At 41.8% G+C, this 26,517-nt stretch overlaps 1 protein-coding gene across 38 annotated transcripts in view; it reads right to left on the bottom strand.

Annotated features, from left to right (window-relative positions):
* The window catches only part of ATXN1 (ataxin 1), a 314,572-nt gene that overhangs the window by 28,735 nt on the left and 259,320 nt on the right, over positions 1 to 26,517 (bottom strand). Inside the window, exon 7 of one of the 38 annotated variants that reach the window (XM_084850226.1) lies at positions 20,742 to 20,865. The exons of the other annotated variants lie outside the window; for them this stretch is intronic. The gene's annotated coding sequence lies outside the window, so the exon portion shown is untranslated. The remainder of the gene's footprint in view (positions 1 to 20,741; positions 20,866 to 26,517) is intronic. 38 annotated transcript variants of the gene reach the window in all.

Genomic DNA, 26,517 nt, shown 5'->3' on the forward strand with positions numbered 1-26,517 from the left:
AAACAAAAAGGAATCTTACTGTGACAAGCTGTGAATAAAACCTATTCCAAAATTAATCTGAATTAATTTAGTATATTTAATTCCTGCCTTTTTTCCACTGTGGAACTCAAGGCGGCGTATACATTTTAGAAATTATGTAAGTTAAACTAGAAGGGAGGCAAAACCAACCTGTGTGACAATAAGTTGGGGGGCTTATCCCTATTACTAGGTATCAAATATTACCTAGATCAGGAGCACAAAGTCAAAGTAATGTCTCTCTATTAGTCAGTATTTTTATTACAGGTGCTGCAGGGTCTCTTTCCAACTCCCTTCCTCAGCTTCTTTGGTGTATTCACTGGAGAAGTGCCTGTATAGGATTTTACGTTCTGATCCCTGCAACGTATATCTACATGCACAGGTTAAAGTCTACCTACATGGTTAAAATTACATACTCTGATAACCCCATATGTAGCTCCAATCATATCATGTTCCCTGGTTTCTTAGTAACCAATGAATTGTGAGCTGCAGCTGCTGCCTGATTACTCTCTGTGTAGGAGAGGAGCACTTACAAATGCCTGGGAGCTACTCTGTATTAGGAAACAGGTTCAATAAACTTCGGGGTGGGGGAAAGCCATGTTATAAATTAGGAAGAGAACAGAGCTAGACAGCAGCTGCAGAATTCAGATCTGAATGTTCAGACATATCCTGGCATCCTCCTTTACAGGATGGCGCAGCTCTCCATACTGTGGCAGATTTTAAGTGTGGGATGGCAGAGAAAGGCTGCCTCTCTCCGTGAGTTGGTATAAATATCTTTGCCTGTGTGAGTGCAGCCAAATGATGGTATATAGGTCAGAGAGGTCTTAGAGTCTCAGAATAAGATATAACACAAGGGGCCCCTTTCTTTCAAAATTTCCCCCTCAGGATTTTTTGGATACCGAGACCTGGCCTAGATCCAAGAAGCAATGCTTGAATTACAGGGGGACAGAGGGAGCTCACCTCCTTAAAAGCTACTGTTTATAGAAGATTATGGGGGGGGCATGCTTTGGCTCAAATTGGGGTGAAGAGTGTGGATTTAATTTTCCCTCATAATTTGAGCACTGCCGAGAAGGACAGCAATAGACAGCAAGGCTGCATAGTAATGGTAATTTTGGCAAAGCAGAAGTTCTGCCTAGGGCCAAGCTCTAAAGAATAAAGATTCTCTCTCTCTCTCTCATTCGTGTGTGTGTGTGTGTGTGTGTGTGTGAGAGAGAGAGAGAGAGAATGATTGGTTCTTTTTAAATCTAGAAGACTACATTTAGAATTATGTCCTTTAGAGCAGAGCGGGCAGAAGGCACAGCAGGCTCTACTGGTAGATCACTGAGTGACTTGAAGTAGATCAAGGATTTCTAACTAACTCCCAACTGTTTAACAAAATGATCCCCACACCCACCCCCTCACACACTGCTGAAATGAAGAAACCTTGGGGTAACCAGGAGCGTTTTTGTGTGTGGAAGGACTATTAGCTCAGTCAAGTTCTGGTAATCAATACTAATTCCTGAGCTCAGAATTCTTTATTTTTAAGTGTATGCCTTTTGCACCTGCTGGATCTTGAAGTTTTAGTAAAAAGACAAAGTGGATTCCACAAGCTGAAGTCTGTCCACGTATGCTTAGGGAATACAACCTTCACTCATTCTTTCATTTTCTGGTAAAATATATTCTGGCCCAATGAATCCATTCCTAGAATCTGGGGCAATGGTGATGATATATACTGAACGAGCGTACCTGTGATCCCTGGGATGATCTCTGCTAATTGAAATAGCAGACCAAGGTATTAACTTAAGCAGCAGAAGTATGGCTGGCACTAGTACAAAACAGGAAGATGACCCAAGATTGAAGTATCCCCGCCCCCACCCCTGTATATCCATTTCTTTTGGTAGAATTTATCATTTCAGTTTAGAACCAAATTGTGCAAAGTATTTGAATGGGGTTATTGAATTTAATTCAGGTGACCATTATATCTACTACTGTGGGCAAGAATCCCTTAGAAGAAATGGAGTAGCACTCATAGTCAACAAAAGGGTGGGAAAAGCAGTACTGGGGTACAATCTCAAAAACGATAGAATGATCTCAGTATGAATCCAAGGCAAACCATTCGACATCACAGTAATTCAAGTCTATGCCCCAACCACTGATGCTGAAGAAGCTGAGGTTGATCAGTTCTATGAAGACCTACAACACCTTCTAGAACTAACACCAAAAAAAAATTTCCTCTTCATCATCGGGGATTGGAATGCTAAAGTAGGAAATCAAGAAAACACCGGGATAACAGGCAAGCATGGCCTTGGTGTACAAAATGAAGCAGGACAAAGGCTAAGAGAGTTTTGCCAAGAGAACACGCTGATCATAGCAAACACTCTTTTCCAACAGCACAAGAGGCAACTCTACACATGGACATCACCAGATGGTCAATATCGAAATCAGATTGATTATGTACTTTGCAGCCAAAGATGGAGAAGCTCTCTGCAGTCAGTAAAAACAAGACCTGGAGCTGACTGTGGCTCAGATCATGAGCTGCTTCTTGCAAAATTTCGGCTTAAATTGAAGAACATAGGGAAAAACCACTAAACCATTCAGGTATGACCTAAATCATATCCCTTATGAATATACAGTGGAGGTCAGGAATAGATTTAAGGGATTAGACCTGAAAGACAGAGTGCCTGAGGAACTCTGGATGGAGGTCCGTAACATTGTTCAGGAGGCAGCAACGAAATCCATCCCAAAGAAAAAGAAAGGCAAGAAAGCCAAGTGGCTGTCTGATGAGGCTTTACAAGTAGCTGAGGAAAGAAGGGAAGTGAAAAGGAAGGGAGAAAGGGGAAGATATATCCAACTGAATGCAGAGTTCCAGAGAATAGCTAGGAGAGACAAGAAGGCCTCCTTAAATGAACAATGCAAAGAAATCGAGGAAAACAATAGAATGGGAAAGATCTTTTCAAGAAAATCGGAGATATCAAGGGAACGTTTTGTGCAAAGATGGGCATGATAAAGGACAAAGAAGGCAGGGACCTAACAGAAGCAGATGAGATTAAGAAGAGGTGGAAAGAATAAACAGAAGAACTATACAGGGAAGATCTGAATGTCCCTGATAGCCATAATCGTGCGGCCACTGAACTTGAGCTGGACATCCTAGAGAGTGAAGTCAAGTGGGCCTTAGGAAGCATTAATAACAACAAAGCTAGCGGAGATGACGGTATTCCAGCTGCACTATTTAAAACCCTAAAAGATGATGCTGTTAAAATGCTGCACTCAATATGCCAACAAATGTGGAACACTCAACAGTGGCCACAAGACCTGAAAAGGTCAGTTTACATTCCAATTCCAAAGAAGGGCAACGCCAAAGAGTGTTCAAACTACCGCACAATTGCGCTCATTTCACATGCCAGCAAGGTGATGCTCAAAATCCTACAAGCTAGGCTTCAGCAGTATGTGAACCGAGGACTACCGGAAGTACAAGCTGGGTTTCGAAGAGGCAGAGGAACTAGAGATCAAATCGCCAACTTTCGCTGGATCATGGAGAAAGCAAGAGAATTCCAGAAAAACGTCTATTTCTGCTTCATTGACTACACTAAAGCCTTTGATCACAACAAACTCTGGCAAATTCTTAAAGAGATGGGACTACCAGACCACCTTACCTGTCTCCTGAGAAACCTGTACGAGGGTCAAGAAGCAACAGTAAGAACTGGACATGGAACAACCAATTGGTTCAAAATTGGGAAAGGAGTACGACAAGGCTGCATATTGTCGCCCTGCTTATTTAATTTATATGCAGAGTACATCATGAGAAACGCCGGGTTGGATGAATCACAGGTCGGAATTAAGATTGCCAGGAGAATTATCAACAACCTCAGATACGCAGACGATACCACCCTAATGGCAGAAAGCGAAGAGGATCTCAAGAGCCTCTTGTTGAGGGTGAAAGAGGAGAGTGCAAAAGCTGCTTTGAAACTCAACATGAAAAAAACTAAGATCATGGCATCTGGCCCCATCACTTCCTGGCATATAGAAGGGGAAGAAATGGAAGCAGTGACAGAATTTACTTTCTTGGGCTCCAAGATCACCGCAGACGGTGACTGTAGCCATGAAATTAAAAGACACTTGCTCCTTGGGAGGAAAACTATGGCACACCTAGACAGCATAGTAAGAAGCAGAGACATCACCTTGCCAACAAAGGTCCACATAATCAAAGCTATGGTTTTCCCAGTAGTAATGTATGGCTGTGAGAGCTGGACTATAAGGAAGGCTGAGCGCCGAAGAATTGATGCTTTCAAATTGTGGTGCTGGAGAAGACTCTTACGAGTCCCCTGGACTGCAAGGAGGTCAAATCAGTCAATCCTAAAGGAAATCAACCCTGAGTGCTCATTGGAAGGACAGATAATGAAGCTGATGCTCAAATACTTTGGCCACCTAATGCGAAGAGAAAAGTCCCTGGAAAAGACCCTGATGCTAGGGATGGACGAAAGGGACTTACCTGGTCTCGCAGCTTGCTTCGCGGTGGGGGGGAGGCGCTTCGGTTCTCCCCCCAAAGTTCAAGCGAGGGGGGGGAGGCGCCCCGCCTCGCCCGGCCGAAATTCAGGCCAGGGGGGAGGCGCCCCATCCCTCGCTGCCGAAATTCAGGCTGGGGAGGAGCGCCCCGTCTACACGGCCGCGAAAAAAAAAAGTAAAAAAACCCAAACACACACCTGTGATAGGCTACGCAACGATTTACGTAGCCTATCACGGCTGACTTTGGAAATGTAGCCGTGACAGGCTACGTAAATCGTTACGTAGCATATCACGGGTGTGTGTGTGTTTTTTTACTTTCCTTTTTTATTTTGCAATGGCGGCAGTGGCGGCAGCTGGTCAGAAGACCGGCTGCCGCCGCCGCTGGGACCTGCCGCCGAGAGGGACATTCGCACGAGGTAAGTCCCATCCCGGGGGGGGGGGGGGGAATCTTTCCCAGCATCAGGTAGGGATGGTGGAGAATTTCACCACCAATTTCGGGGGTGAATGCGTTCGGCCTCCCGGAGATTCCTGGAGAAATTTCTCCGCCATCCCTACCTGATGCTGGGAAAGATTGAAGGCAAAAGGAGAAAGGGACGGCAGAGGATGAGATGGCTCGATAGCATCACCGATGCAATGAATATGAACCTGAGTCCTGAGCACACTCCGGGAGAGAGTGGAGGACAAGAAGGCCTGGCGTGCTATGGTCCATGGGGTCATGAAGAGTTGGACACGACTTAACGACTGAACAACAACAACAACAACAAATTCCAGTAATTGTTGTGAACCGCTCAGACAGCTTCGGCTACTGGATGGTATAGAAAATGAGTAAATAAGTAAGTAAGTAAGTAAGCAAGCAAGCAAATACATCACAAATAATCCAGCAGCAGAACTAACCCATCCCATTCTAGTATGAACTCCAGAAAGAAAAGAAAAAAATACAGTGGATAGTTGTAATATTCTAGAGCACTGGATGTTAGGTTAATGTCAAGTTGCTCATTAAAAGTTTGCATATGATCAAATAATTCTATGCTTTATATTTCTGACTTTTAAGAGAGAAAATAATGATACATATTTATAAGTGGCCTTATAAACAAATCAGGGTTCCCCAGTCCTAAATATTTGCTGAAATGCTACTCATGGAGTCCATCATTGTGAGGGGTGGCTCAGTCCCAACTTAATCACTGATCTGCTAGTGCCAAAAATCTTACGATCAGTCTGTAAGATTCAAGTAATACTAGTACCTTTTTGTACCATTATTACACAACAGCAATACCATTCAGGGAATGGTACAGGGAAACTGCAGAAGATTATTATGATAATCCCCTGGGAAGAAAAATGGTAATTGGAATAAGAAAAACAGCTAAGGGTATATAAAGGTTGCAAAAATGGAGTAGGATAGCACAATGAGATTGAATACTTAGAATAAAGACACAAACTAAAAATAAATCTTGGATCATGTATTTTCTGACAGCCTCTTGTTTACTTCAGCAAGTTGAAATTTTACTCTAGAAAAGCTTATTTTAATAAGCATGAGAAATCTATTACTACTGCCTACTTAGCTGGACTTTAATTAAAAACAACAAACCAGCCAGGACTACTTGCCCATTATTTGTATTTTTGGTATCATCCAGTCTTGCATTTGATGTCTTGCTTTTTATTTTTATGTTCTGCTAAAAATAAAAATTGCCAAGCTACATTTGTTCATGAACTTTAGGCCACTGTAGACTTTCTATCCTTGGCATCGAATCCTTGACATATAATGCAAGATGCTTCTTTATCTCATGCTACCACATGACACTAACAAGATGGAACAGTTTTTTTAAGTTTACTTGTACACCTTGGGTGGCACACTGACAGGAATAATTTGGAGTCCAACCTTTTAGAGCAGGTGAGCAACTCTGGGAATTCTGGGGGACATTTCTGCGCCTGAGCCCCCCTGGGAGCCATACTTTCCACCCCATGGGTACCAAACAGGAGGAGGAGGAGGAGGAGGAGGAGGAGGAGAAGAAGAAGAAGAAGAAGAAGAAGAAGAAGAAGAGGAGGAGGATTTGTTTAGAAAATGGCTTCTGGACCTGCTACTATGGAGTGTCAAAAGGATCAAAGTTAGCCCATTTGCCATTTTGTTGGCAAAATTTTACATTGGGGGGGTCCCCCTGTATTTTGGTGGTGACAGGGGCCGCATATGGTCTGCAGGCTGCATATTGCCCATCCTTGCCTTAGAAAAATGACTGAGTGCATTAAAAGGGGGTGATTTTAAGGAGAAGTACATTTAAGTACTATTATTTATGATGCAATCATGGTCATGCAATGCCCCCAGCTATGATTTTCAGAGTTTGGTAAGGACTATGAACCTACAGAACTCCTTACAGACAGATACCTACATGAAAATAGTGCCAGGGCAATGCGGTTTATGTTAAAGCTGTACAACTCACTCATCTCACACTGGCTGAGTAACTGATTCAGTTTACTGACTGGCAACAGTCTCTCTCCAATGCCTTAGGCCAGCCCAGGCCAGTCACCTGGCATCCTTAAACCATAGATGCCAGAGATTAAGCCTGGGACTTCAGTCCTGTAAAGATGTGCTCTACCTCTTCATGTAAAGATGTGCTCTCCTCCTCATACGTCCGGTTCGGATAATCGAACAACCCATCATTTACAAACCATGAGTTTGTGAGCACATACAGTGAGCTCATTCGCTCCCGTGTGGGCATACCAAGTCCTGGGTTGTTTAATCCAGGAACTGGTATTATGTGAGAACCAGGTCATTATGGTCTCTACAAAACTGGCCAACATAGGTCAATGTTGGTCATAGACTCATGAATGAGATCAAACTGGTGGGAGCCAACAAATTCCTGGAGGAATATTCTAGTTTTTAGAACAGATCTGTTAAATGTCCTTATTATAATATAGACTTACTTTTACAGAAATAGAGCTGGAAGATACCACACCTGAATTGTTCCCAATTGTTTACTTTTATTAAATCCCATACGACCATTCCTGTCTTGGATTATTTATTGACTGTGTTTTAGCTCATCATTAATTTTGTATAATGAATAATGAATAATCAAATTTCAGCCTGTTGGGATGTATAAGCAGTATTCTGTGGATTGTTGTGGAGTTCATTTGCTGATACAACTGAATTTTCACAAATTTCACTAAATTATCCTCAAGAATAGCTATAAAGAGCACCAGTACCAGACTTATAAGCAGTATACTGTACAATTATGTCTTAAGTATCAGAGTTCTTTTTCTCAGCATTGTGAATTTAGCTGTGTCCTATCTATCTATCTATCTATCTATCTATCTATCATCACACACACAGTGCTGAAAGTTTTTTTGTACACTATCAGATTGTGCCAGTGGAACCATCTGCTAAGGATTCGGCTTGTATTTGTTAGCCACACCACTGACAGAAAAGTTTTGCAAAGAATACTATAAAATGGTGGCAGTCATAACTAGCTACGATTAACATTTTCTTCTGGAGCACAGCGAGAACCTAAGACAATTGTGCAATGGACTAAGAGAGGCAGAATACAGAATTTACTATCTGTTGTGGAACCACATTCCTGTTCCTTCAATACTATAAACGATTTACTATCTGTTAAATTGTGAAGTTAATTAGAATATTGGTTACTTCTAAATTCCTTTTCCATTCTTTAATCTATTCTTCAGTCTTATTTAAACAAAGTGAACACACCAGCAATAAATCTTATATTTTTACTGCCCTTCTCCATCTGAGTGAAAGAGTCCTGACCAGCTAAACAGAACAAGGAAAATTGAGGACTGCAGCTGGGATTTTGGCATCCTTGTCAGCTAGCACACATGGAACATTGTGGAGTGTCTGGGTAGCCAGTGTCCATTGGCAGTCTGCCTACACTTACTAAAATTCCTGGAAAGCCTCAAGGCAAAAAAAGAAAAATTGGACAAGTCATCATCTAAGTCTGCAGCGGTCTGAAATAGAGGACGATATATGAGGGAAGTTCAGTGAATTTTCACTTCTGAAGGATCTGAAGTATGAAATATGAGTTTTTCCAAAAATATGAACAAAGACATTTTTATAACATCCTGACAAACCAAAATCTTAACCAATTGTCTTCTGTTCATCCAAAGAATAATAGGCTTTACATAGACAGCTGGAGTAACAACCCCTCTCTCTTTCTGTGCATTCCATTGTCCTGACAAGTAGGTGTATCAGACCTATCTTTTAAGGCTACTGTATGCAGCCTTATCCTACGCATGTTTACCTGGAATTAAATCTCACTACATTGAGTGGGAATTACTTTCATATGAGCGTAGACAGGGTTGCAACCTTAGAAGCCTTGATCAGGGCCAGCCCTACTATTAGGCAGAGAAAGGTGGCTGTCTCAGGCAGCTAATTTGGGGTGTCCTGCAATGTATAATTATTATACTTTTCCTCCCAGGGAGATACATGTATGGGATTTTCTGCCTGAGGTGCCAAAACAACCTGCCTGCCTTGGATACTATGCAATCTTACAACTGGGGCAGGGGAGATACCATTTGTTGCTTTGCCTCAGGCATCAAAATGTCTTGGGTCAGCCCTGCCTTGCGTATTTCTTACCAAAGCTGCTGATAATGATATTGTAATTTTAGAGGTGCAGAAACCAACAGCATCCAGAAACTTTACACATTATTTAGCTGACTTGTATTTTAATCGAGTTGCGAAAGACTCTTCAAAACTGAACACCTATATTACTCACAAAGGATGATTAAAACTGGACCTCAAGAAATGCCTAGCAAGTTCAATGTTAATATTCGCATATGTAAGCTTCATATGTAGGGTTTAACTTGTGGGTGCTGCTTATCTCTTTTTTATTGATGCAGCTTAAATGTATTTGCTTTTAACTTTGAATTCTCATTTTGTATTTTATCTTGAACTGTATTGTTGCTATCTGTACTGGAATAGCAGGATGTGAATTTAATTAATAAATAAATAAGTCAAGTAAATATCAATTTAATAAAGACACATTCTTTAACCTAGAATAACCTAGTTTGCCTTGGCACATCAAAAATAATGCTATATCATAGCAATACTGGTCATTTTAGCTAAGAAAAAAATCTATCTTCCATAATATTCAAGGAGGATTCTCCCTTCCTTAGCTTGGGTAAAAGCGTTAACCCCATTTGGTGAATGAGAAGCTGGCACATTAAGCACATTAAGAATGAGTAAGCACATTATTACCTCAAGCACCCTGTTACTAAAGGAGTGGTATGGTATTGATAAAAATGTACCAATCTATTTACTTAATAAAAACGGATTCAATCTGATTTTGATCTTCAATCTGCATCTTCAATCTGATTGTGATCCAGTTTGCCATCTTCTCTCAGTCATTTTACACATTCATTCTGTCAGCCACATAATCACTGTTCAAATTGCAACTGATTACTATTAGCCAACAATGCTTCATAGCTTATGGTCCAACTCTACTATGATCTCAGTTTTCTAGTAAATTTCCCAAGGGCGCAACTGCAAGAGCGTAAGACATGAAAATAAATACATCTTTTAAAACATGGAGCACCTCTTTCCAGCACCAATGGATTCCTGATGAACACTGTATGGATAAAAGAGATATCCATGGAAGCTTGACTGTACTTAACTTTCAGAGCTCCCTCTTCCCCTTCCTTCACAACAGAGACTGATGCAACTTGTTTGGTATTTATTTTGTCTCATATTGAAAGCTTCAGCTTAAACGCTGAGAAAGGTTCATTCTGTTTCTGTATTCTGCAAATGTGCACATCTCAAGTTGTGAAATGAGGGCTTACCAGACATATTTGCTGAAGACTAACAGTGCAGATATTGTGAAGATCACTAAACACTGGACTATAATATGATTAATCACATCATTCAGTGTTACTAGTACACTTACTGCTGTCTGTTCACAAATTGATGCTCCACCCCAACAGGTCTACTCACCTCCTTCCACTGCCAAAGCCAACTCTCACTAGGTATATTAATGTGGTTGCCTTGGGCAGAGATTTAAAAAAAAAAGGAGTAGAAGGAGAGAGAGTGCAAAATGTCCTAGCAAAACAGTGAAGATTTTGGCATGAATATAGAGGCAAAAGACTCTTTTTGTCAAAAGGCAAAAGCAAAGAGAGATGAGAGGGACTGTGTGTGTGTGTAGTGGGGATGAGACAGAAGATTCACAGTCCCCGGTATAAAGTAGGAGAAAAGAGATGCAGGCATTTAATTGGCTGTAAGCAAGAGCTGGGAGAAAGCGAGAAGCAGATGTCCCTAGTGAGGGAATGGGAAGCAGCCATTTGGTGGTAATGTCACCAAGAGTCATCTTTCCTGGTGTGGAAATATGAGTTTCAAGGGTCTGTAAAGTTTGTAAAAAATTAGATCTGTGGAGGGGGGGAGGGATAAGTCTTGTTCTGCCTCCTGCTAGTTGTGGCTAAAAGGAAACATGGACCAGTTTGGGGGATTTGGGGCTAGGCATGTCTCACAGGAGGGGGAAGTGGGAAGATATTTGAACAATGAATTCTAAATTTTGGGGGAAGTAGCTTGGCTTTCCCCCTTGAGCCAACCAATGCAAGCCGGAGGGGGCTCACTCATCCCTACTTTGTAGCCAGTGGTGCAGCTAGGTAATCATAGGCCCTGGATCGAACGGTCTTACGGGGGTGCCCTTTACACAGCGTTGTGTATTGCTTCAGTTGCGAAGCATTTATCTCACTGCCCCTCCCGCACTGTAATTCTGTGCTTTACAACTGCTTCTACATTCCCATTAAGCTAGAATATTTGCCATTGATGATGAGGATGATGATTAGAATCATAATCATAAGAATATAAAATACTCTGGGCACGTGCTGATTTGCATTTTAAGCTCACTTAAACATAACACCAAGAGCCTTGTGTGGCGCAGAGTGGTAGGCGGCAGTACTGCAACCGAAACTCTCCCCATGACCTGAGTTCGATCCCAACGAAAGCTGGCTCGGGTAGCCGGCTCAGGTCGACTCAGCCTTCCATCCTTCCGAGGTCGGTAAAATGGGTACCCAGCTTGCTGGGGGAAAGGTAGTCATGACTGGGGAAGGCAATGGCAAACCACCCCGCTATATCTGCCATGAAAACGCCAGCACAAGCGGCATCCCTCTAGGGATCAATAATGACCTGGTGCTTGCACAGGAGGAACCTTTCCTCTAAACATAACACAATCATGACTACGGAAATAAAATGGAGTTTGCTTCTGCTGCCCTCATCTCCTGCTGCTCTCTGGGTGGTCATTGGGGGTGTGTGCTGGGATGCAGGGCCCTGAACTTTTGCCCCCAGGTGCAGCTCTAGTTGTGCCACTGTATGCAGCTGGTCTGTGGAGGCAAGGGGAATGGTGGCCTCAGTAAGGAGGGATTGGTTAGAGACAACGGGAATGGAAAACACTTGAGGGCCCCCCATTCTGCATGGTGAGGATGTCTGCACAGGCTCCCCGAGAAAGAGAAATAGCATGAGCAGAACAATGGGGAAGTTATAGGTTGGTAAGGGGCAGTAACAAATCTAAAGCTCAGAAAAAATGATTGAGAAAAGTATTTTGAGATGCTTGCAGGCTCCACATGACTATGGAGATATACTAGAAAATCAATGGCAATTTGTCTAGAAGAACTGAAAATTAAGAAAGAAAAACAAGCTGAAATCTATGATGACTCTCTGATTTTGATGGTGATAATTATGCCCGTATAAAAAATAACAGACTTACAGTGCAATCCTATACATGTCTACTCAGAAGTAAGTCCCCTTGAATTTAATGGGGCTTACTTCCATGTAAGTGTTTCCTGGACTGTACTCTAAATGTAGTATATTCAGAAGTGGTAGATTTTGCTTGTACTATGTCTCTCCTAATGACAGTCCAATTATGTACACTGCATGCAAATTATTTCATTAATCTATGTCATGTTTGCACCAAGTCTTACCTTGGAACATACAGCAGAACTTCACTTTTACTCACAGGAGCAATAATGTTCCAATTTTCTGATACTCCTCATCCACTACCAACTTTTAAAAAGTGCACATATACAACAGATAGCATTCTTAAATATAACTAAGGCCATCAGAAATAATCATTTATAAGCCCTGTTCAAATCAGCATATTAGCCATATTCACAAGCAAGTCTTGAACGTGTGGCTTCAGGTAGCTTTAGACTTGGCATTTCTCTTTATTTACATTGGTTAGTTCCTAAAAGTTAGTTCCTAAAAGTTAGTTTAGTTACATTGGTTAGTTCCTAAACACTAAAAAGTGTTTACAGGAATCCCAGTGTGTGCAATGATAATGGGTCTAAAAGCCCTCCAGTGAAGCCCAGTGCAGCTCTGTTTCCACTTCCCTAAGGGGAACAGAGAAATCTCTTGCTGCCTCATTCTATAGATATAATAGAGAAGACTGGAGGTGGGGATATTTAGATTGAAATACACAATGTGGGTTATACCTCCCAGTATATTTCACTGGAAATTAAATATGTTCGTATCAAGACTGCCAGTTATATGAGTCACTCTTACCAGGAAAATAATAAGAAATGTGTCAACATTAAGTCTATGAAACTGCTTTGAAAGGTATGACTCAAAAAACACAGGCCAAAGGTGTAGTTTAGTTAGAGCTGGGGTATGTGGGAGGTTCAGGTGCAAACTTTCATTCATCTAAGAAACCTGCGACTGTTTTAAAGCCTCTGCTCCAATACAAAACTGGCATGAGCTTTAGAGTACACACAGAACTCTCACAAGAGCAGGCAACCCCACTGAGAACAGGGCAGGGACAGCACATCACACATTAAGGGGGTATGAAGGAAGTCCATGCCCCACGTGTATTACCAGAGCTCCTGTATCCATAAGAAGCATTTGGAACATGTTGAGAATCTCTAATAGCCAGTTTGGGTCATGGGGGGGACACGACACATGGCCAAGTATGTTGCTCAGAAAGCTTCTGATGCGGGACAGCATTCTGACCCATGATCCCATTATTTTCTACATGTTTAAATTGGTGTTCAGTTCAGTCTAATCTACTTCAAAGGGTTGTTAGGAAATTAAGAAGTAGCAATGATATTATGAAACCTGCCATGAGTCCTTGTGATGCAGGAAATAATAAGTAATAGTAAAATAATATGAGTAAATTTGGGAAGTTTTTTTTTTGTTAAATATGTTGTCACTAAGATTTGTGCTGCAGTCCTATTAAATGCAGATACATGAACTCTAATTAAAAAAATAAAAATAAAGCCATATTAGCCCATAAGAAAAACTCCAAAAGTCACATCTATTAAGACAAACAAAGGGTAATTCTGTTGATCTAAGTATAATAGTTACTTAAAACAAAACTAAACATATTTATTCTGCCACCAGGAAAGTACATCTATTCTAAACAAAAAATAAGAAAACAAACTCTGGTTTTATTCCTTAAGATGGCAAATGGTAGCTTTTTTTTCTTGATGCTATATGGAAAAGCTACCTTGGAAACCTAGCAAAATTACCTGCAGACACCAGCAACATGGGCAGAGGAGCGACTATGTACTTCCAGCTGTTTTCAATGGAATAATCAAATAATTACTGCAGCCTTTATGGCTCATAAGAAGTGCAGTCTGGATTTGTAAGAGCATTAGGGAAGTTTCAATGGTTGCCAGATCTCCTGGAGCATTCAGCAGCCAAGTCATTCCTCCCATCACTGGCCTAGCTTCATTAAGTTAATCAGGTGTTCATTCATTCAGTCATTCATTGAAAGGAAGAAAGAAAAAGTCTCTAATACTCATACTGGCTGGCAGCCAGCAAAAGGCACAAGCAAGGAGTGCGCCAACCTCACACACACCAACCTGAGGCCAAAAGATGAAGCTTCGGAGCATAACTTTTGAGGCTGTTTAGTATTCATTCAATTCAGTTTTGCAAGGAATTTATTTTGCAGAAGTGCTTCATGTCACAGCCTGCTAAGGGCAGCAGTCCTGCTTTGAAAACTAAGCGTATGATAACAGAAAAGTGACCCAGCTTGGATAATGCATTAGGGCAGTGACTAAAACACAGTTAGAATACCGTATTTCATTTTAACCAATGACCTGGCAATTTAAGAGCCCCACCACTGGCCTGCCACAAAAGTGGTAATACAACAGGAGGAAAACAGGGGAGGGAAGGAGGGTCTTCACCAGCCTCTGTAGATTAAAAAATACTGCCACTGGATCCAGACTTAGTCCATCTCTGGATTAACATGTCTCATTGATTTCAGTGGGTCTGCTGTAATAATGACTGAGGACCAAAACAGGAATTACTTTAAAGTTGTGGGTAGCAGTTATGTCTTTCTTTCATTTTTACTCTAGTGTAGGTGCAGGGAGCCTGATCCAGATCAGAATGCTAACATGGGGGATAGGGTTTTTTTTTAACCCTTTCGCCGCCTCCCCCCCTTTAGGCTTGACCTCAATTGGGGTGGGGTGGGGTGGGGTATCACTTATGCCTGCAATCTCTATTGCAAAACAGTGCTATTTGGCAATAGAAATTGCAGCTGCAAGGCCACTGATCTGGACTGAGTGCATGGGGGGGGGGAGGGTTAAAGCTCCCTAGCCCCACACTGGGGTCCCAATCCAAATCCTTACAAAAAAGGAGAGTAAGGATAGAAATGATATAAGGTGTACAAAATTATGCATGGTGTGGAGAAAGTGGACAGGAAGACATTTTTCTCTGCTTCTCATAATACTACAACCTGGGATCATTCCAGGAAGCTGATTGGCGGGAGATTCAGGACAGATAAAAGGAAATACTTCTTCACACAGTGCATAGTTAAACTATGGAATTCACTTCCACAAGATGTAGTGATAGCCCTCAATTTTCATGCCTTTAAAAGGGGATTGGAAAAATTAATGGAGGATGAGGCTATTGATGGTACTAGTCCTGATGGCTATATGCTACTTCCAGTATCAGAAGTATGCTTATGTACACCAGTTGCTGGGCAGAATGTGTGGGAGGGTGCTATTGCACTCATGTACTGCTTGTGGGTTTCCCGTGGGCATCTGGTTAGCCACTGTGTGGACAGAATTCTGGACTAGATGGACCTTGATCTGATCCAACAGGGCTCTTATGTTCAAATCAAACCAGCCCTGCACCTCCTCTAGAATGAAAACAAAATTAAATGAATTTAATTTCATTTGTTTTTGGCCCCGAGTCTGGATCTAAGCCAATGTTAAGGGTAGAAAATAATAAAAAACATTGTTCTTATTTTTAACGTATACTTTATTAAGGGCACAATCCTATGTCCCCTAGACAGCGTCTGGGGGACATAGGGTATATTGGTTTCTGGGATCCGGGGTCAGAACCAGGGCTCTGAACTTAGAGACCAGAAACTGTGCTCCCCTCTCCCTCCCCCTTGTAGCTGTTATGGTTCTCTCTGTGCCAGCTATATCTCCGGGCTTGGAAATGGAGCGAAGAGAGGGTGAAAAGGGGGTGGTCCTGGGGGCGGAGAGGAGATCGTGGAAGCTGCTTTATGCAGCTTCCTCTGCATGTTCCAGCCTCCTCCCCCTCCCCGAATCTGTGCCTAGATGGGCTAAATCGCCTGTCTAGGGAAAATACAGGGCGGTTGGAGCATGCAGGCGAGGATTGCCTCCATACTCCAGCTACCCTGCATTGGATACTCGGCAGCCTCTAACTTCAGAGGCTGCTGACTATCAAGATAGGATTGCACTTTAAGACATGTTAAGGATGTCAGATAATTCCGTGACAGATCTCGGTGAGGCCGAATGCCAGTGCATTTGGCCCCCCAAAATCCATTGCAGAACGGCCTGCCACCCCACCGCCCCCCCACGGATCCCCCCGGGACGAGACTTACCTGGGGCGGATGTTTTGGACAGCAGCGGCTCCAGCGGCGGCTGGTCTTCTGACCGGCTGCCGCCACCATTTGCAGTCTGTCCCCCCCCCACCACAGACGTGATAGGCTACATAAAGACTTATGTAGCCGATCACGTCTGGGGGAAAAAAACACACGTACGCAAATGGCAGTGGCTATGGCCGCCGCCATTTGTGTTCCTTATTTTTCGCCATCTTAGTCTACGTAAATATTTACGTAGACTAAGACGAAGAAAAAACGGGAACGCAAATAGCACCCAGTATGCTATTTGCATTCCCCTTTCTTTTCTTCATCTTAGTCTACATAAACATTTACGTAGACTAAGACAGAGAAAAATAAGGAATGCAAATGGCAGTGGCTGTAGCCGCCGGCATTTGCGTAAGCATTTTTTTTTTACCCAGAGCCCTCCGCAGCCGGAAATCCGACTGCAGACGGCCCTGGCCTGGGCCTGGCCGGCTGCTCCGCGGAGCCGCTGCGGAGCACAGCTGGCCATTGAGGATTCCGGGGGGGAGGACCGGATTGCCTCCCCCCTGTCGAGGATTCCGGGGGGAGGGACGAAACACCTCCCCCCCACCATGGACAGAATCCGCAAAAAGGTAAGTGACTTTCGTACATCCCTAGAATAAATCAATTCAATATTCCATCTTTAGGGGAATGAAAAGAGGATGGCGCTCTTGTGCAACTCACAACAGTCAGGTCCAATACCCCTGGATAAAGCATTTCTAACGGCTGTAGTGGTTTAGGATAGTTTTCCTCTTCGATGTCAACTATGCCTTTTCAAGTAAACAAACAAGGAAAATAGATGGCAATGGCCTTTTTATAACAGTCTTACTACTACCCACCCTAAATTTCTATGAATGGTTTAAGGTGGGAGTAACATATCTCAACCTTCTCTGAACATAAGGCTGGAGATAGAAAAAAGAGACTCTTTCGAAGGCTGCAATCCTATGGCTCACTTACTTTCTAGTAACTCAGATGGCTTTAGGCTGCTTACAGACAGGTGGCTCCTAGCGCTAATAATTCATTGTTCTTTCACTTAAGCTACAAGAGGAATTTCCACATTATTAGGGATACTGCACTTTTTCTGTATGTGAGGGTGTGATGTGGTACTACAGGTGGGGAAGGTCTTATTCACCTGACCAGTGTTGCTGTTGTTGAATCTAAGTGATCTTTAAATTTTAATAATCTATCACTAAGCACTTATTCATTTAAGCAGCATTGCCTATTACTACCCATGAAATGACAAAAATAAAGTGTTTAAAGTTGTTTTAGATCAGAAGTATAAACAGGAAGTGTTTAATTAGGGAAAAAACACCACACAGCTTAAACAATGGTGACCAGAAAAGTTTTTTTCCCCCCTTTCCTTTCCTTAGTGTTATAATACGATAACTCTTTCAATTAAAGCAGTATTTTGTTAATATTTTTAGAAGCTGGATTGAAAGTGTGGATTGGACATGTTTAATTAGGGTGTTTTTTTCCCCTAAAATGGTGGTGATTGTTTTTTAAAAAAAGAGAAAGACAATGTTTCCAATCTCGTTTTAAAAAGGAGCCTTATACTACAACACTCTTTCATTTAAGCAGTATTTCACAAATATTTATTTAAAAAATGTGTAGCCAGACAAGCATTTTGGTGCTAATTAGAAGAACAATTAAAAAAATAATGGGGGTATAAAAAGGTTACAGGCATGTGTGCTAGGTTTATCTGCCTGATACATCATTGCCCACATCATCCATATATCTTTAAGAAGAGGGACACGTAGCGCTAAGAGCATCTACGTCTCTCCTTCTTAACAAGCCTGCCCACAGTTATCCATGCTCTGGTAACATTTAGGATTGACTACTGTAATGTGTTGTATGTGGGCATGCCCTTTAAGATTGTTTGAAAACCTCAGTTAGTTCAAAATATAGTCACTAAGCTCTTGGGTGGAACTGCTTGGTGGGAAATATCTCACCAGTATTGAAAGAACTTAACTAGCTTCCAGTCTGTCTCTGACCACAATTCAAAGTGCTGGTGCTCACCTTTAAATCTCTACCTGGCTTAGGACCCAGATACCTGAAGGAACGCCCACTCCTGATAGTACACTGAGGTCTTCTTTAGGGCCTTTTTCCATATCCAATTGAGGTAATGTGGGTGGTGAACAGAGAGAGCACCTTTTCAGTGGTGCACTGTTTGTGGAATTCTCTCCTTAGAGAGGCTTGTCCGGCACCAACATTATCTTTTCAGCACTAGACAAAGGCATTTTTATTTTTCCATGCTTTTTAATGGATTTTAGTGTATTAATTAATTTGTAAGAATGTGTTGTGTTTTACTTTAATTTTAAACTAACCTGGAACTCTGCTGAAGGGTGGTATAGAAATCTCTAAAATAAATAATGTTCTGAGACAAATAATGTGGGCTTTCTGTGGTAAGAAAAAAGTTGGAAGAAGCGCTGGAAAAATGGGAGGATAATGAATGGATGATGATGTTGTGTGGACTCCCCCCACCCTTCAAAACATAGGTGAACAAGGCATGGTGCTTCCACACAAAATATCTACTGTGGAAGCAGCCTTACTTCTAAGTAATATGAGTAGGATGGAGCTGTAAAGCTGCAAGCTTTAACCAGTTAATTCATTAGACTAATCCAACTAAAACTTTGGTGGGGTGCAATTTTAATTGGCAGGTTTGAGAGGGGAGAGTTATAGTGGTTCTAGTGCCTTACTGTAAAGGAAATAAAAACAGATGACTTCTCCTTTCAACAGTGAGTGGCAGTCTTTGCTTACCAAAGTTCTCGTACTTTTTTAGTATTTGAAAAGGTCACCTGTAACAATCAACTAAACATTATTTACTCTGTTGGAAACCCACCCTGTTTAATCTACTGATGATTGTTTGGGAAGTTTTGGTTAGAAACATTTGGTAAAAAACACACTAGCCCCAAAGAGACTGACCACCACATCTTGAAATACTACTTCACTGAGTGCTGCCTTTTGCGGCTGCCTTCTTGTTTAAAAGGCTTTTCTTTCCAGTTCAGTCAAACACATTGATTTCAATTTGTTGAATTTTTCTTTAATATCTCTGTAAAGTGTTTGTAGCTTGTTTACTTTAAACCACTTACCGAAAGAAACATAATTTTCTCTTTAGATTTATGTATACAATATTTTCATAGCAAGCGAGGGATTACTTGGAATGGATGATATATGATTTGCTTGGTACAACATAAATATAGGATACCTACATTACAGTCATTATGCTACAAACAGAGTAGATTAAACAGCAACCTATTATAGCTGAATCATTTATCAGAGTGGAAAGCAGAAGGACCTCACTTGCTTCAATAAACACGAAAGAACTGAGACAAAGGATGCCTTGTCTACAAATGTGAGCTGGATGGGGCATACAAAGTAACTTCTCACATTGATTAAACATTCCTCCTAACACTGTTAGATATCTGTTTCAGCCTAAGTCAAACACTTCTGCATACTCTAAGATACTGGGTTATTTTTTTAACGGGGAATATATTAACTAATGTGCCTAACAAGGACATAATACAATTACTCCAGAATCTTGTTAGTAGAAGGTGACATTACATCTAAGCAACAGAGTATCAGATTAATAGGCCAAATAAGGTGTTCTTCTTTCCGTCTACCTTGTTGTGACCTAGTCCCTTTCTACAGGGGCTGTGGCAATTTCTGTTGGCTTGTATCAATGTGGTTTGGCTCTAACCCAATAGTTAACTACCCAATAGTTAACCCCTAACAAGGACATAATACAATTACTCCAGAATCTTGTTAGTAGAAGGTGACATTACATCTAAGCAACAGAATATCAGATTAATAGGCCAAATAAGGTGTTCTTCTTTCCGTCTACCTTGTTGTGACCTAGTCCCTTTCTACAGGGGCTGTGGCAATTTCTGTTGGCTTGTAGCAATGTGGTTTGGCTCTAACCCAATAGTACAAGCCAGAAGTACAGTACTTAAGGAAGCAAAGCAGGGTGTGACTCAATTAGGTTTCATGGGATAACCGAACAGTATGTGAAACAAAGCAGGGGTGCCACTTACTTTTGCCTTCCAAATAATAGTTTGCTCAGAGCTGCTATGGAGTGGGCCCGGCCAAGATAGTGCTAATGGAGATGGCAAGAAAGGAAACTAATGTGCATGTCCATAAGAGAGAGGGGTTAACCACGATAGTTCCTAAACAGAGACTGCTCAATATCCTTTCCTCATGGTGTCAGTCCGCTCAGCAAGTGAAATATTTTAAAGTTCCTTACCATGCGTTTTCTCAGTTGTGTGCCGTATCTGCATATTAGTGTTGCAGCCACTAGAGTAAGGTGTAGTGCTGTAAAAAGCTTTTAAACATTATGCCGACCTTATGGACAGATATCATGTGGAAGGGCTTTTTGGTAGCCTCCGCTTGAAGGTAGCAGTGCAGGAACAGGGGTCAAACCGTTCTCTTTTTTAAGCATACCTGCACTTGGGTTGTAGCTTACTGCCGATATAATTCCTAGGTTCTCTCCCCCACTGCTTGCTTTTGATCTTATTGCAGACACACTTCTGGATGTTCAGACAGGGTAGAACATCACATTTGCAATCTAATCAGTAGAGAACAACACACAAAGTCAGTGCAACAGAAAGGGATGCTGCAGGACACCAGCTTGACAAGAAAGGTTAAAAAAAATAAGGCCTTGTAGTAATGGAGAAACAAGATAGTTATGATGAAGCTTTGCAGTCAGCCATTAACCCCAGGGCAAGTAGTGCCTTCTTCCGGGTGAGTACCTTGGCAGACTGCTCAAGCTTCCCTGTGATATTTATGTGAGTGAGTGAGCGTGCTGGGAACGTTTTAACGGGCTATTTTTCTTTTTTTTACTTCTCTGAAAATCTGTTGAGATACCTATCCCACTTCTGCTAAGCCTTTTCATGATCCAGGTTCAGAAATATAGCAACAAAAATACTGAAAAGACAGTTTAGTATACAGCATTCTAGAAGCACTGCAAGTTCACTTGCTTAGGGCACAATGGTATGCATGTTTAGACAGAAGTAAGTCCAACAACTCCCAGCATTTCCCAGCCAGCCATGCTGGCTAAGGAATGCTAGAAATTGTAGGACTTATTTCTGTCTAAACATGCATACGGCTGTGCCCTTAAGGTATTTGTCTAAATAATTTGGGGTGGGTCATACAGTGCCATATGGCATGGTAGTAGATAAGTGAGGCCCCCCCCTCATGGAAGGGCTACCAGAATCAGATACTGCATCAACTACTTTAAGTTCAATAATTATTTTAAGGGGTTGTTTTAAAAAAAACACCTATAGCTCAGATTTAAATACGTGCATACACTGCATTCTATTATGACCAACTGCTCATGAATAGTCCCTGGAAAATCCATGCAGATTTTGAATTCTGACATAAGGCTTTCACATGGATTCCTCCACAGAGTGCTGGCCAGCATACAGTTCTTCTACCTTCCATGCCATTGCCTCCACTCTCATCACCAGTCAGAAAACCCAAGAAAGAAACTTACCTGCAGCAGCATATCTTCATAAAGGTAAGTATTAGTATTATTCTTACTTTACAGATATAATATTCTCTGTGCTGCAGGTTTTGTATCTTACGTTTTAGAAGGGGTACACTTATAGATCGTCTGAAAAGGGTTGTGCAAAATCATTTAACCTTGTGGCCTACTTACAGATAGTTGCCAAGGTTACAGACAGAATCTATGGGCCAGTTCTTAATGTTTTCAGTGCAAATCACACAATGTTTCCACACAATTGCGTCCTCGGGGAGACATGTGACCTGGCACATCCCTGTAAACAGCTCCAGTTTCCCAGTGGCAATTCTGATCAGCATGGTGTTTGGAAAAATTGTAGCCACAGTCAAGGAAATCATTGATGGGAAGTTGATGCTGAATCAGGACATGCACCCATCGCACCTTACATCCTTGTGTTTTTTCTTTCTTTTCCAACTGTAATTATATTGTTTTGGTGCTATGGCTACAGACCTGAGATACAAAGTACACATGCATGAAAGATCCAGGCACATTAAGGGCTTTCAATATTATTTTCCCCAGCAGATACTCCCAGCGTGGCTTGTTTTGCAGAAGCCAACTATCCACTCTTCGTTTTTGCCCTAGACTGTCTGTCCACATGACTGAGACCTATAGAGGGACTTCTCGTCAAGAAGTTTTCAAAGTAGCCCCCAAATACACATGTGGAACATGCAGTTCATGGTGGACTGTTTTACCACAATGACAGAAAATGCTGAAAACCTTCTAGAGCAAACAGGGATGCACAGTGAATTAAGAATCAGCTTCTTCTGCATGCTAATGCAGAGATACTCAGTATGCAAGGTGAAGGAAAGGGGAAGTATTATTAAGTAGCAAGCAAGTGTTGCTAGGTTTCCTCACGCTCCATGTCACGGAGACGTTTGTCAGTCAAGGGAGTTCCACTGCAAGACAGTAAAATGCTAGAGAAAACCCAGCCACAGTAAGTGCTCATAAATGCATACTCTGTCTTCTACACACCCATTAAAGGTTGAATCTATTAATTGTGTTACTAAAAATAGACAATTAAAGAACTCACTTTTAACCCCAATGGGCTGGACCAATGCAACAGATATCTGCAACTAGACAATCTTCTTTTTTCCTTCTCTCATTTTAAAAAGTTGACATTAATAAACATTTTAAGTCTGTGGGCAGCATTCAATGCGACACTACCACTAATATAAATTAAGTTGTGCTATCATAAACAACCTCTAGCACAATGCTAATAATGCTTACTGGCATGACAGGTTTTCCAGGGTTTGTTAACCATGCAGTGTGACCTGTTAACCACCCTGAACGACCCTCCAGCAAACCATGGGTTCTCAAGGTGGCTTGTTTGAGAAAATAAGCCACACTGCAAGGGGGTTGGACTCGATGGCCTTGTAGGCCCCTTCCAACCCTACTATACTACTATTCTATGATTAACAAGCCCACCTGGCTGCATTCAGACAACACAATAACCCATGGTTCAACAAACAACCCATGGTTCAAAACAAACTACAGTACAGTGTGGGTTAGCATGCTGTGTGAACATCCCCACTGTATCTTAGTGAAGGTATTGCACTGGATACTGCCCAATGTAATTCAATAGTGCACAATTTAAATCCCCTTTTGGATACCCTAAATATGTGTTGCATAAACACTAGAGGGCAAGTGTGTGTATGTATGCTAAGGATGTCATCCAACCAAATTCCATGACTGGAAACTTGGCCACTTCGATAGATTTTATAAAGTGCAACCTCAATGGTTCACATCTGCATTTTAAAGTGAGAGTGGAAGTCCTTCCTCCCAGAATGGCAGGCAGCCCTAGTGCATAAACATACTGATCAGTACAAGGATATAGCTTTCAAGATGGACTGTGCATATTTTTAGGAGATCACATCATCTCCTGCCAGAGTTAATTTGATAAAATACTGAGCTCTTTCAACATGCCATGGAAGATGGAAGATTGATGTATTAGCAAAGAGCTAGTCCCGAGCTATAATGAGTGCTTTACATTAGTATAAAAGCAAGATGATCTAACTGTTTCCTGGGAAACAGCCTTCTTGATATATACTGGTAAACCTTCTGGGAATAGAACTGCAGATTTTCTTCTAGCAAACGATTCCAACATTACTTATTCAGCACCACTTCATGCAATACCATTATTCCAGTTGCAATTGTGTAGGTAATAAAAGGCAAAGATTATTGAATGTGCCCGTGGCTTCTTGACTCTTGTCAAAGAAGTGTACATACTAATTGCATTTGTCTTTGTGGCTGCACAGTCTTGCCAAATCTGTAAAACTCTGAATCAATATGCTTGAACAGGAAAAAATAGTAGAATAATTGGACGGGAACAGGCTTGGAAGATTATCTGGTTTAGCAGTTTTCCTAATGCTTTACAATTCTAGGGAAAAAGGCAGTACCTTGGGATGGCTCCTGACAACTGGGGCACACAATTTACCCCAGCAGGCTACACAATGGATACTGTAATGCACAGACACATAGGCAAAGCACAGTCAACAGTATGCATACTTTAAACTCTGCATTCTGAACACCTTTCATACACATGTATGAACATATAGGGCATCTCTACACCAGCCTAAAATCCCACATTTAAAATGGCACTTACTGCTTCCGTTTTAAATGCAGGATCACAATGACTCCCTTTTTCACCCGCTTCCTTTCCTTTCCCCCCTCCCCTTTCCCCCTGCTTCTCCCCATATCTGAGTCTTCCATTATCTTTCATTGATCTTACTCCTCTTCTTGCTGCTTTTCCTCTTTTCACGGAGGGAACTCAAGTGGAACACAACGGGGTAATTTGATAGCTCTTTATCTGCAGTCTATTTAAAAATGGAACAAAGGGCATTTAGTGCAGGAGACGCCTTGAAGCCAGGTTAATGGCATCATGTAAAGAGCCCGCAAACTTCCATGAAGGAGCAATCTCAATCGTAGGATAAAAGCTCGGGGGGAAGAAAGCCATATACCCACAAACATAGCTTATTCCATTCCAACACAGTAGCTCTCAGGAACAGATGTCCCATAGCATACCACACACTCACCTCTTCAAACAGAGCTAAGCAACCATATGGATTCAAGCTGCGCTCTGTCTATACTGGAGTGGGACTGGAAGGAGTGATCTCCTTCCCCTAATAAACAATATAAGTGGTTGGAGTTGGGAAACTTCACTTAAACCTTGCCATGCCTGGTGCTCCAAGCCAAGAGAGACCTATGGCTCCACTTCTATCAGGCACCTAGTTTCCTTCAGCAGGAATACCTTGCTTTTGGTGGGAAGGAGCAAAGGTAACTTGCTTGCTCCGGTAGCTCTTGTTTTCCTCTGTATTGGCTGCTGCAATTCATACACAAACTTCCCAACAGCTCATATATATAAACAACTGGCTATAATAAAAGCCTAAGAGACCGAACTCTATGTAAGGCCCAGAGAACTAAATTTTATCAGCTGCAAAGACCTACACTTTATCCAGCTCACTTAACACTGTATTGCTTTGCTTTTTTAAAACAGCACTGTACTCTCTTCTCATCAACTGGAAGAACAATTTAGAAATTAAAATAAGAGTGGGGAAAACCTCATAAAAGCCAGGAGCCATTTATTTTGTGTGTTTTGCCAACTTCACTAGCTCCTGCTCTGTTTCTGGGCCTAATTCGAAGTGCTGGATTTGACATTTAAAGCCTTTCACAGCTTGGTACAAAGATACTTGGAGGATTGCTTATCTCCACATGTGCCAACCTAGACTCTAAGATCATCTGAGGCCCTTCTATGAGTGGTCTCACAGGTGAGGTGCAGAAGGTTGTTACCCAAGGGTGAGTCATTTCAGCGTTGGTATTCAAACTATGGAATGCTTTCCATAGGGAGGATTGTTTGACATCTATTTGATGTCATTTTGGCACCAAAAGTCTTTTATTTTTTCTATTAGGTCTTTTAGGGCATAATCCTATGCATGTTTAGACATAAATAAGTCCTACAACTCCCAGCATTCCCCATCCAGCCATTTATTTCTATCTACAGGAAATACAGTGTACAGGGTTGTGCCCACAATCTGTTTTAGATTCCATCCTAATTTTTGTCTCTGCCAAGCAATTTAATGCTTTCATATGTGTTATTGTAATATTTGTTTTATTTGAGGTATGTACCTTAATTGTTTTGATAGTCCGATTTTGTAAGCCAGCCCAAAAATGCTGTTAATGGCTGAGATATATGTACTTAAAACTTATCCAAGCCTTGATGTCTTAGCTCCAACATTAACTAAGACCCAAATGGTGAGAATCAGAGACAGGGCCTTCTCGATGGTGGCCCCACAATCGTTGAACTCAATCCCCAGAAAGGTATGCTAAGCTAGGTCTACAGTTTAGGGTTGCTAGCCAAAGGTAGGGAGCCTTTTTTCTATGAAAGGCTGTTGACCAATGGAAAAAGTCAATTGGGGGGCATAGTTGATGGTGGGCAGGGCCAAAGTCTACTGTGGATGAGTTTGCAGGATCGCATAGCTCATTTGCTCTCTGTCACCCTACATGAAATCAAGCTGAGGAACACATATGGGCCAGTTTCCCCTTCCCAGGTCTAGAATAGTTACATAGAAGGGGAATTTTGTAGCTTCTCCTGTAGCTCACCTGAAAGACCGCCTTCTCCCATATGAGCCTGCCCTGGTCTTAAGATCCTTGGGAGAAGCCCTTCTTTCAAGACTGCCGTCCTCAGACATGCATTTGGCAGTG

Source organism: Heloderma suspectum, chromosome 4 (assembly GCF_057233095.1).
Source record: "Heloderma suspectum isolate Gila_16-S chromosome 4, 16-S_ref, whole genome shotgun sequence".
In the NCBI taxonomy this organism is placed as follows: domain Eukaryota; kingdom Metazoa; phylum Chordata; class Lepidosauria; order Squamata; family Helodermatidae; genus Heloderma; species Heloderma suspectum.